General features: G+C 40.1%; 1 pseudogene; it reads left to right on the forward strand.

The window, feature by feature from the left end:
- Nucleotides 1-1488: 1488 nt before the first annotated feature.
- Nucleotides 1489-4846, forward strand: LOC148021359 (uncharacterized; annotated as a pseudogene).
- Nucleotides 4847-13406: the final 8560 nt, after the last annotated feature.

The raw sequence follows: 13406 nt of genomic DNA on the forward strand, positions 1-13406 counted from the left end.
TCATGTGGCTTACCAATGTTAGAGGGGTTTTAGCCGAAAGGTTGTATTCACTGGGGATCAGAGAGAGAAGGAAGTAGAGAATAGAAGATAAAAGAGAAGAAAAAGAATAGACAAGAGGTACACAAAATAAAGACAAAGCACAATGATTCAAAGCATATGTATTGATAGAACTTGAGAAGATAAACTAATTCCTTGTATAGCACTACTTAGAAGCAATCTCCAAGCATTGGATCTCTTGAAGCTCCTTTGTAGACCTAGAATGTGCATCAAACACTAGCTTCTTCATTACTGCTCAGACCGCAAATCTAATGGTTCCGTTGGCTCAAAAAGGGGGGTAAAACTCTATGAAACCTTAATAGAATTCTTCCAGATCACTCCTTCTTCTTCTCCCAGTTTGGAGTACTATTGTTGGCCTGTAAAATGCGATCATGCACTATGCGATTTTGTTAGTCCTTTTTTCATGAAATCTCCAAAATTGGTTGAAAAAGCAACTTACTTTTTGTAGGACATCCTATTGTAGAAGTTTTCTACAACTTTTTAGGATATTTACAAGAAATAACATTTGAAAAATAAAAAATTGTCTAAAAATCTAGTATTTTTGAAGAACCATCCATACTATGGACACTAAAAATAATGACTAACATGGCATTGACTCTCTAGATAAATAAGAAAGCAAAATGATAATGCATTTCATATTTTTTCACACTATGTCCACGTAGCGACACGACAACGGGTTTCTTGATTATGCTTAAGAGCATGTTTCTAGGTGGAAGAGAATACATCTTAGATGCACCCTAATAGGGTATGGATACTTAGTGGATCATAAAATTAATACCATGCTTATATATGTTGAGAGAGAGAGAGAGAGTACGAGAGAGATACACAAGACATGCTCCCCAAGAATGATTCATATTGATGTAGAGTTAGTATATATAGGTGAGACCCAAGTCAAGTGAGAGATGATATATATAGTTGTAACATCCCCACTCAAACAAAGGTCTCTAGCTGCGAGTGAAAAAACCCTTGGGGAGAACAAGGGAAAAACCCGAGCCCCTACACATACCTACAACACAAAAATGTTAGCTATATATAGTCTGTCTATATATAGCGCCCCAGGACTCCTCTATATATTCCTATCATGTGTGCTCAGTTGACACACTTCTGGGGTTCCACTTTCGGTGTCTCATATCTCTCTTCCTTTCGTGTCTCATCTTCCTCGCAGTTTCCAACATGGTATCAGAGCTTGCACTTGTGTACTCCTCAAAAAACACCTTCACATCATATCCGCCATGCTTCCATATCCAAGTTCTTGTTTTAGGCTTTGGGACCTCTGTCTCAACAACCGCGGCCTGTGCACAGACTCCCATCGATCTAGCCACCCTCAATTGTCTCTAATTTTTCGAAGGAAGGCCCTAGACGAGCAATTGCAAGCGCGTGCCGGTGTTGTCAGCTGCTAGCAGAGATACGCGAGAAGAGAGGCACGAGAATATGATTGTTGGGGTTGGCTCGGCTGCTTCTGCTTCCCTTGCTGCTGCAGATGCAGCAGCCACTGCGGGATTGCAGGTGAGGAAAGAAGGCATGGTTGGGAGGGATTTCGATGGGATCGGATCGAAGATGTCCCAAGCCTCTGCCCTAGGAGAGAGAGAGAGAGAGAGAGAGTACGAGAGAGATACACAAGATATGCTCCCAAAGAATGATTCATATTGATGTAGAGTTAGTAAGGAAGAATACCCAGATCTTGTTTCAAATGAGTTCAATGGATTTCTGAGTGCTCTATTGTAAACTAAGCTCAGTTGATGGCTATGTTTTGTCTCTGAACGGGGATGCATGTCAATGTATGTAAGAATTCAAGGTGATGTTCTGGGTTCTAAGTCTCCCTATGCGTATCACTTGGTTGGGCATCTATGTCCTCACATTGTGCTTATATTCGGGCTCTTGCTCACTTGAACATTCAATGGTCCTCCTTGGTAGGGTCATTTGGCTTGTGAGCTATCCTATCTGTACATGGAAAAATGTTGGTGTGGATCTTGCCTGCCATTCATGAGCGTCTATATTCTAGCTGATGATACATTGTTTCGTTTATATTCTTTCGTTTATATTCTAGCGAACCGTCTCTATAGACCTTGTGTTGTTCTAATGTCACTGTAACATTTTTCTTTAAGTTTTGATGTGACGGATATACTGCTTACATCCCAAGTTCAGTTGAAGGAATTTCTTGGAGATTTTATCTTTTTCAGTGATGTCGCTTATTCTTATTTTACATGTTTTCCTTACTTGCTTTTTGAGTCTACTAATTGTGATGATAATAAACGTCCTTCACCTCCAAAGAAGATTGATGAAAATTTGGAGACATATGTCGATCTTCCTATTGAGATAGAGCATGGATTCTATTATGTTGAATATGATGTCTTTGATGATGCTATGTTTGTCCAAGAGGATCCAATATCATACATAGAAGCTATCAATTCGTCTCAAAGGGATCAATGCGAGAAGCTATGCAAGCTGAGTACGATTCTTTAATCTCCAAAGGTACATGGATTCTTACTGAATTCCCCCCAAATCATGTTCCTATCAAATGTAAATGGGTTTATAAAACCATGACCAAAGCTAATGGCTGGTTTGATAAGTTCAAAGCAAGACTTATTGCAAAAGGTTACTTGCAGATTGTAGGAGTAGATTATCAAGAAACATTTTCTCCCGATGTGCGCTCCACAACTGTTCGTATGCTTTTGGCTTTTGCAACACTATTTGATCTAGAAATTCACCAAATGGATGTTAAAATGGATTTTCTCAATGGAGATCTTGAAGAAAAAATCTATATGGAGCAACTTGAAGGTTTTATGATTGCAGGAAAGGAGCATCTTGTATGCCACCTTCATCGTGCATTATATGGATTGAAGCAAGCCTCTCGTGCTTGGTATATTAAGATTTATCAGTTTCTCACATCTAAAGGTTTTGTTGCATGTTTTGTTGAGCCAAATATTTACATCAAAAGAGAGGAAAAATGTTTTATTATTCTTGCTCTATATGTTGATGATACTATTCTTGTGTCAAATAATATTGCTTTCTTGGATGCTTTGAAGAAGCTTTTATCGATTGCATTTGAAATGGTGGATCTTAGTGAGATACATTCTTGTTTGGGTATTCAAGTTCAACGACATCGACAACAAGGCATTCTTCTTCTTCGCCAGAAAAATTTTATTAATGATATTGCTAAGAAGTTTGGATTGACAAATGTGCACTCTGCCAACACTCATTCTTTCGAGCTCTACCAAGGGTACATCTACAACACGCAATGAAGAATCAGCCATTCATTAACCTTTTGCTAATATTGTTGGTTGTCTTCAATTTATTGGTTTAAACACGACCAGATATTTTATTTGCAGCTAACTTTTTGGGACAGTATCTTTCTTTCCCTTCCACTATTCATTGGAGTGTCGCAAAACATATTCTTAAAAGTACCTCAAGGGTACTAAGGAGTTTGGTCTTATTTATCGTCGTCGAGAGGATTCTTCTTTATCTTCTTCAACTTCTCTTGACCTTATTGGATATACAGATGCTGATTGGGCAAGTTCACATTTATCCATGCGATCTACAAGTGGGAATTGTTTCGGTTAGCTATATATAGTCTATCTATATATAGCACCCCAGGTCCCCTCTATATATTCCTATCATGTGTGCTCAGTTGACACACTTCTGGGGTTCCACTTCCGGTGTCTCATATCTCTCTTCTCTCCTCTCTTCATTTCCTCTCTTATCTTCCTCGCAGTTTCCAACATGGTATTAGAGCTTACACCTGTGTACTCCTCCAAAAACACCTTCACATCGTATCCGCCGTGCTTTCATATCTAAGTTCTTGTTTTAGGCTTTGGGACCTCTGTCTCAACAACCGCGGCCTTTGCATGGACCCCCATCGATCTAGCCACCCTCGATTGTCTCTGATTTTTGAAAGGGAGGCCCTGGACGAGCAATTGCAAGTGCTTGCCGGTGTTTTTAGCTGCTAGCAGAGACACACGAGCAGAGAGACTTGAGAAGCTGATTGTTGTGGTTGGCTCGGCTGCTTCTGCTTCCCTTGCTACTACAGGTGAGGAAAGAAGCCATGGTTGGGAGGGATTTCGATGGGATCGGATCGAAGATGCTACAAGCCTCTGCCCCACTGCCTAGTTCCTCTGTATGAGGATCGCGGCTTCCTTTTTCTGCTGCCCCCTCACACGACAGCATTGCTCTCACCTCGTCTCCATCCGCACTTTGCACAGGTCTTCCCAGCGTAGCTGTTCGAGCTGTTACTAAGGGTCTAATTAAGGCACGTGCTATTGTTGTTGTTGCACCAACATGGGCCGGTCCAATGCCTATAGTCTTTGGAAGAGGGCCTAAAATGGAAACCATGTATGTTTTATTGCGGGGCTTGCTACAATCTCCTAGGCTTGGCTAGATGATGTACAATTTCATGGTTAGCAGTCCCAAAAGCATCCGGAAACAGTACCTCTCTCATGTTTATGCTAATCCAAACAATGTAACACCATCTTTATTGGAGAGTAGGGTTGCCTTAACCAAGCATGAAGGTGCACGCTATGCACCTCCTGCTTTCTTGACAGGATTGCTTGTTGACCCTTTGCAAACAAGAGAGGAGTTTCTTCCTCTTTTTGCACATCTGGAAGGAAAAGCCCCTGTGTTGATCTTGTCAGTAAAAAAAGCTCTAAAGCGATCCAAAGCACAGATGGAAGCTTTGCAAGGGGCCAAGGGTGTCTCCAAGTATGTGGAAATATCCGGTGCCCTGCTTCCTCAGGAAAAATATGCAGATCTTGTTTCAAATGAGCTAAATAGATTTCTGAGTGCGCTATTGTAATCTGAGCTCAGTTGATGGGTGTGTTTTGTCTCTAAACAAGGATGCATGTCAATGTATGTAAGAATTCAAGGTGACGTTCTGGGTTTTAAGTCTCCCTATGCGTATCACTTGGTTGGGCATCTATGTCCTCACATTGTGTTCATATTCCGGCTCTTGCTCACTTGAACATTTAGTGGTCCTCCTTGGCAGAGTCACCAAGGAGGAGAGTCCTGCTGCAATCAAGCTCTGCTATTCATTTGGCTTGTGAGCTATCCTATCTATACATGGAAAAATGTTGGTGTGGCTCTTGCCTGCCATTGACGAGCGTCTATATTCTAGCTGATGATACATTGTTTTGTTTATATTATTTCCAGCTGATGAGGGCTTATATTCCAACTGATGAAACATTATTTTGTTTATATTCTTTCCATCTGATGAGCGTCTATATTCCAGCTGATGACAAATTGTTTTATTTATATTCTATTCATGGGGCCCCACATGTGTTATGTTGTCTATAGAGCGGCGTCGCGAACCGTCTCTATAGACCTTGTGTTGTTCTAATGTCACTGTAATGTTTTTCTTTAAGTTTTGATGTGACAGATATATTGCTTACATCCCAAGTTCAATTGAAGAAATTTATTGGAGATTTTATCTTTTGCAGTGATGTCGCTTATCCTTATTTTACATGTTGTATATTTAGGATGATAAAGCTCTTTTGATGCCTCTGAATAGGCTGTTGTAATTCATGAGTGATGTAGCTCCTGACTGATCTAGCTGCTTCTCCGTTGATGTTGTAATTCACGAGTGATGTAGCTCCTTTGATGCCTATGAATAGGCTCTTGTAAGTTCACAACTTTGTAATACACATACCTACGATACAAAAATGATTTACTATAAAGTTTTCTTGAATACAATGATACATGCCTCAATCAGTGAGACAAGAACTTGGAACAATACCAAGTGCATGTCTTAATGAACTAAATTGAGCTTCACTAAGAGATTTTGTGAGGATATCTACAACCATTTGATCACTGGGACAATGCTCCACCATAATGGAACCTTTCTTGACTTCATGTCAAACATAATGATAATGAATAGCAATATGCTTTGATTTACTATGTTGTATATAGTCTTTGGTAAGACTAATAGCAATTTGGTTGTTGCATCGAAGAGGTGTACTAGATGATGAAGGATGTCCCAAATCTGCAAGTAGTTGTCAAAGCAAAACTAGCTCGCGAGCTGCTAATGATGCAGCAACATATTCGGCCTCAGTTGTAGAAATCGGAACACATCGTTGTTTCTTGTTGGACCAAGAAACCAAATATCCATTTACAAAGAAACAATTCCCACTTGTAGATCGCATGGATAAATGTGAACTTGCCCATTCAGCATTTGTATATCCAATAAGGTCAAGAGAAGTTGAAGAAGATAAAGAAGAATTCTCTCGACGACGATAAATAAGACCAAACTCCTTAGTACCCTTGAGGTACTTAAGAACACGTTTTGCAGCACTCCATAGAATAGTGGAAGGGGAAGAAAGATACTGTCCCAAAAAGTTAGCTGCAAATAAAATATATGGTCTTGTGTTTAAACCAATAAATTGAAGACAACCAACAAGATTAGCAAAAGGTTGATGAATGGCTGATTCTTCATTGCGTGTTGTAGATGTACCCTTGGTAGAGCTGGAAATAATGGGAGTGTTGGCAGAGTGTGCATTTGTCAACCCAAACTTCTTAACAATATCATTAATAAACTTTGTCTAGCGAAGAAGAAGAATGCCTTGTTGTCAGTGTCATTGAACTTGAATACCCAAACAAGAATGTATCTCACCAAGATCCACCATTTCAAATGCAGTCGATAAAAGCTTCTTCATAGCATCCAAGAAAGCAATATTATTTGACACAAGAATAGTATCATTAACACATAGAGTAAGAATAATAAAAATGGATGTTTGGTTTCTTGGTCCAGCAAAACAACGATATGTTGCGGTTTCTACAACTGAGGCTGAATATGTTGCTGCATCATTAGCAGCTTGCAAGCTAGTTTGGCTTCGACAACTACTTGCAGATTTGGGACATCCTTCATCATCTAGTACAGCTCTTCGATGCAACAACCAAAGTGCTATTAGTCTCACCAAAGACTATATATGATATAGTAAATCAAAGCATATTGCTATTCATTATCATGATGTTCGACATGAAGTACCTTTTCTGGAGAGATATCATGATGGACGAAATTGAGCTCCTGATGAGTATGATCATCATTAGTTGTAGTTTGCTGAACAATATAAGCTCGAGAATGTTCTTCATCATATCTACGTTTATAACAACAATGAGATGGATGATCTGTATGTGCACAATAATCACAAGGAGGAAAACGTTTGGACGAGCGAGGTTTCTTTGTAGTAGTAACTCCATGCTCCTCATCATATTGACGTGCCCAGCAATCAGAAGCCACATGGCCTTTCTTATCACAATAAGAACAATGTTTGTTAGGATAAGCAATACAAGAAGATTTACCACCTTGATTAGCATCAAAATCCCTTTGTTTGCGAGTGACCAAAACAACATCAGATTTTTCCAAATGATGCTCATGACATTGAGAATATTCAATAAGAGATATACATGCTTTGTTAAAGTGGATATTATCCTTGTTAGACAAAATAGTGATGATATTATCATATAAAGGATCTTTGATGGTATGAAGAAGTTGAGTAACAATTTGATTTTTAACAACAGGAGCGCCAGCAGCACCAAGCTGATTGAAAATGTCTTTAAAAGTCTCGATTTGAGAGTGCATAGAAGTACTAACCTTATATTGAAGATTCTTCAAACGAGTTTGGAGATATAAAATTTCGGTGACCGATTTCTTCTCAAACGTTGAGATAAGTTACTCACAAATAGCATGAGAGGTTTCCAGATGAAAGACATCCAACATAAGTGAGTCAGGAAGTGCAAACAATATATAACGATGAGCCGCTTTGTCACGATGAATCCAATCAGTATGATCAATTTTCCATTGTTCAAATAACAGGCCATCAGTAATTAGAGAATTCTCATTCATTACATCAATAGATTGAATTGGGCAAGACACGTCGCCCAAAAAAATATCAAATAATTCATCACCTTCAAGAATTAGCATCATCTTTGCTTTCCACCCAGGAAAGCCTTGTCCTTGGAAGAAAGGAACCGAACGTTGGCCAGACGGATATCCGTTAACAATTACACAATTGGCCAGGCCAGTATCTCGAGAGAAAACAAATAAGATGAGATTGCACAATCGTGCAAGACGAGATGACGCGTATAAGAAAAGTGCTATTTCAGTCGAACAAAGAACGTGAACGAGAATAAAACATCACTAAAAATAGAAAGATGTTCACTTGTCGTAATCAACGTCATTAACGAAGACGAGCGATTAATAAATTGTAATTGGGGATCAATGAACTGTAATTAGAATTATAGTTTTAAATAAAGAATCGCAGATTCGAGCAGAATTTTTGTCTTGAATCCTGAACTGTCATAACTTTTGATCCAGAACTCCGATTGACAAGCGGTTTTGACAAGATTCGAGAGCAAAAGACAAAATTAACTAATACTTCTAATTTGAACAAGTTCATGTATCAAATCATCACTTGTGCCAAGAATTCAATCAAGTATAAACAATGAAACAACTTATCTTCCTTGTTGTTGCTACGCATCCATAGCTCTGATACTATGTTGAGAGAGAGAGAGAGAGAGTACGAGAGAGATACACAAGACATGCTCCCAAAGAATGATTCATATTGATGTAGAGTTAGTATATATATGTGAGACCCAAGTCAAGTAAGAGATGATATATATATAGTTGTAACAATATATACTAGGAGAAGAAGAGTGAGGATATGAATGAGAGAGTTGTGTCAATAAGTATTTAGACACAATGTTCTAGACCACTAGAAAAACATACTAGAGGAGAGCAATGACTATATGGTAGTGCCCTTGTACAAGAGGTTCTTAGTATCCACAATGAATGATCAATAGCTTGAGTGGTTGAATGTAGATGATTGGGGTAGACTCAAGGAGCAACCTACTAACTCTCCACAAGATGATGGCAGTAGCAGTAGGCATAGTACATGCCAATGGCTTGTTTGATACTCTGATGACATGGAGGAGTTGTCAAGGTTCATGTCTATGAGGTGGTTGCATGATGCATTAACAATAAATTCACACAAATGGGAGGAAGTCTATGGGGACAAGCGAGAATTCTTGAGGGAATACAGTCCAAAGGTAAACCCGTGCATTTATCATTGTTGTATCTAACAACTATATGTGGCAATTAACCTAGAAGTCTCAATGTATAATACAAAGTCTATAGTGTGGGGAGGTCACATGGGCAATTTCTTTCAGTGAAGCACATCAACAAAATATACTAGACAACAAACTATCATTTCATGGTGAATTTTGAGCAAGAAAGTCCATGTTGGACTAGAGAGTAGAACATTGTAGTTGATGCCAGGAGGTATATTTCACGGTGGATTCCATGCCACGGTGGATTCCATGCCACGGTGGATTTTGTGAGGTTTTACGGTGGATTCCCACTACAAGGATTTGAGCTAGTAGCGACGGCGGATAGCAGGGTTGCTATTGGCGTCGCTATTTGCGTCGCAAATGCGACACAAATAGCGACAAAAATAGCAACGCTCCATAGGGAAAAAAAGTGGCCGAAACCGAGCGTGGTTTTCATTTCACGTTTGTGGCTTGTGAGTTTTGAGAGCGAGGGCGAGGGAGAGAGCGACCGTCGTGAGAGAAGGAGAGGAAGAAGACTTGCCGCCGCCGCCATTGTTTGCGAAGGAGAGCAGGAGCCTTCATTGCAAAGAGGAGCCACCCCACGCTCGCCATATCTCATCGGTGAGTTTCCCTCTCTCTTTCTTTTTCTTGTTTAAGGTTTAAATCACTCTCTTTTGCTTGTTTAGGAGAGAAAATGAGAGAGAAAGAGAGGGAGAGGGAGAGAGAGGGAGAGAAAGAGAAAGAGAGGGAGACGGAGAGGGAGAGGGAGAGGGAGAGGGAGGGGGAGGAATAGAGAGAGGGAGAGAAAGAGAAAGAGAGAGAGAGGGAGGGAGAGGGAGAGTGCATTCTCTCTCTCCCTCTCCCTTTTGCTTGTTTAATGTTTAAATCACTTTCTTTTTTGCTTGTTTAGGAGAGGAAATGAGAGATAAGAGAGAAAGAGAGGGAGAGGGAGAGGGAGAGAGAGGGAGAGAAAGAGAAAGAGAAAGAGAAAGAGAGGGAGAGGGAGAGGGAGAGGGAGGGGGAGGAAATGAGAGAGAGAGAGAAAGAGAAAGAGAGGGAGAGGGAGGGAGAGAGCATTCTCTCTCTCCCTCTCCCTTTTGCTTGTTTAATGTTTAAATCACTTTATTTTTTGCTTGTTTAGGAGAGGAAATGAGAGAGAAAGAGAGGGAGAGGAAGAGGGAGGGGAAGGAAATGAGAGAGGTAGAGAAAGAGAAAGAGAGGGAGAGTGCATTGTCTCTCTCCCTCTCCCTTTTGCTTGTTTAATGTTTAAATCACTTTTTTTTTGCTTGTTTAGGAAATGAGAGAGAAAGAGAGGGAGAGGGAGAGGGAGGGGAAGGAAATGAGAGAGGGAGAGAAAGAGAAAGAGAGGGAGAGGGAGAGGGAGAGGAAGGGAGAGTGCATTCTCTCTCTCACTCTCCCTCTTTCTTGTTTAATGTTTGAATCACTTTCTTTTTTGCTTGTTTAGGAGAGGAAATGAGAGAGAAAAAGAGAAAGAGAGGGAGAGGGAGAGAGAGGGAGAGAAAGAGAGGGAGAGGGAGGGGAAGGAAATGAGAGAGGGAGAGAAAGAGAAAGAGAGCGAGAGGGAGAGGGAGGGAGAGTGCATTCTCTCTCTCCCTCTCCCTTTTGCTTTTGGAGAGTGTTAAGATATATTGTGAGAGGGAGAGGAAATACGAGAGAAAGAGAAAGAGAGGGAGGGAAAGGGAGAGAAAGAGAAAGATAACATATATTGGAATGATAGCATATCTATGATTATGGTAATGGTATCCACTTTACTTTTTTTATGTGTACCATTACATCGACTCCTTAAGGGGGCTAAAAATTAGTCATACCGTTTATAAAGTCTAAATAAGAGATTTAAGATGCACGATAATAGAATTATTGATCATGGTATGCAATGTGCTTTGCCATGGGCCACGTACATTGGTGACTCTTTAAGATGGATTAAAATTGGTCATGTCCTTCATAATGTCCAAATAGGGGATCTAATTGTGATATGCATAATTCATTGTTTTTTTATTAACTTTATAGGCATAACAAATTAGAAATCATGCCAACTAGTCAACGGAAGGACTAAAAGAAAATGATACCCTAGCTAATGGTCATTACGGTACTTCATCAAAATGAACCCAAAAGTATTGTTATAGAAGAAGAATCCCTTAAACTGAGTATATGATATTTTCTCTCAGGTCTTATGACTATGAGTAGAATTGATTGAAATAAATTTTATTACTATAGTTGATAAATTTCATAGATGGCATTAATTTTAATACGCAATCCTAGGACAAAAAAACCACATTTCTAAGATACTTTTTGTTGAGACTGATTTATTATTAGACTAAGAGATCCTCAATGATGCTCAGAAATGGATTACTTATACTCAAAGCCCTCTAGTGCAGTTTTTTACAATAACGAATAATTATCTACCGTGACAAACAAATCCTTGAGCATGATACAAGGCCGAGATATAACATCAAAAAATCTCTCAACTACTATGTACAATGCAAGATTTATGGTCAACTTCAACTTGACGTACATCTCCATAAAGCTATACATTTAAGCCTCGTCCACTGTAATGTAGATAACATGGAAAACGAAGAAGGTCTTATTGTTCAAGATCGCGAGACGTATCTTAATCAGCGTGTCCCATGTCCTTGCTCTCAATGCAAGTTGGCAATTAGACGAAAACACCGATTGTCTATAGAACACGTACGACGATTTGGCGAGTTTCAATCTGAGATCATTGATCAGGCGATTGCAAATTTTCAGCAAACGGTAATTTGAAGTTAATATTAATCTTGCATTGTACTCGCAAGCTAATTGAAAACCATACACAATAAGAGTGGATCTTGTTGGCAAATTTTCTATCTAGGGGGTGATGTCTTGACCCAAGGGGGAGTGCACCCTTTGCGGCCAATTAGAAGAGTTCGTGGACGTGCGATGGATGGATTGCAGGAGCCAATCCACCACTCGCAAGGCCCATCTATACCATCAATGCCAGAGGAGACAGACAACCTTCCCGACCTACCTACAATCTTGGAGCCTGAGATGGAGGCAATGATCGATGCATTGATTTCCATGAATGTTGAGACATCTGACCCGCTTAGAGAGGAAGCATCCATACCATTATATGATGGGTGCCGAGTATCTCGGTTGAAGACATTGCTTGCACTCTTCAGTGTGCAAGTAAAATACGGTTGGAGCAATATGAGTGTGACTGAGGTATTCAAGTACCTTGCACATAGGCTTCATTGATTTTTTTTAAACAGTATTATTGTAAAAATTTGTGCTTTTTCAAGGTGTTTTATGATTTTTTTCAGGTTATTGAAATATCATATATTACCACCTGCAAATACCATGCCTGAGTCTCGTGATGATGCACGACATGTTTTACGGAAGCTTGGCATGGACTATAATAACATCCATGCATGTATCAATGACTGCATACTGTTTCGAGATGAATACGAGACTATGGAGACATGTCCAAAGTGTGGCGCTCACAGGTATCGACAAGATTTGCAAGGAAAAACCATCCCTCAAAAAGTTCTCAGACACTTTCCGCTCATCCCCAGCATAAACCACATGTTTCGCACGTCTGGCATGGCAAGCTTGACAACGTGGCATGTGCATAATAGATCCACGGATACCTGCCCACTAGCGTGCTCATGATACAAGTTCACCTTCTTGTGCATCTTGTGGATGAAGTGGAGATTGCTGGACCTGTCCATACGCGATGGATATTCTTCTTGGAGCGCTTCATAAAAACCTTGAAAGGCTTTGTGCGACAACGAGCTCGTCCAGAAGGTAGCATGGCGGAAGTTTGGTTGGTGTTAGAGGCGTTAGTGCATATCTCACAATGGCTACCAATGGTGGAACCAGACAATGAAATGCTATGGACATTGAAGGACGATGATAGACTGACTGGAGATGTGGTGGTTGAAAATGGGGTAGAAAAAAGAATGGATGCCTCAATGGAAGAGAAGGTGAATCACTTTTGTATGTTGTACCATACCTCCATGGAGATGTGGCTCGCCAAGTACCAGATTGCAAGGCAAGATCGAGAGGAAGCGCGAGCTGAATTCCGACGCAGTACGCATCATCGACCGATTCGATATCTCGAAGGCATGAAGGAGATGCCGCGGTTTATGTCAACACGATGGTTGCATGGAGACTTGACCGTAGCATCCAGCAAAGGAACAGAGGTCTCAGTGGAGGAGTGGGAGTTCTCAACGGGATATAGTCTAAAGGTGATGAGGGGTTTAGAATATGTCGTATCTAAATTTTATATACAACATCCAATTTGAGTGTTTCAATATACA

Source organism: Lygodium microphyllum, chromosome 18, assembly GCF_053477565.2.
Source record: "Lygodium microphyllum isolate KBCC chromosome 18, Lygodium_microphyllum_v1.1.10, whole genome shotgun sequence".
Taxonomy (NCBI): domain Eukaryota; kingdom Viridiplantae; phylum Streptophyta; class Polypodiopsida; order Schizaeales; family Lygodiaceae; genus Lygodium; species Lygodium microphyllum.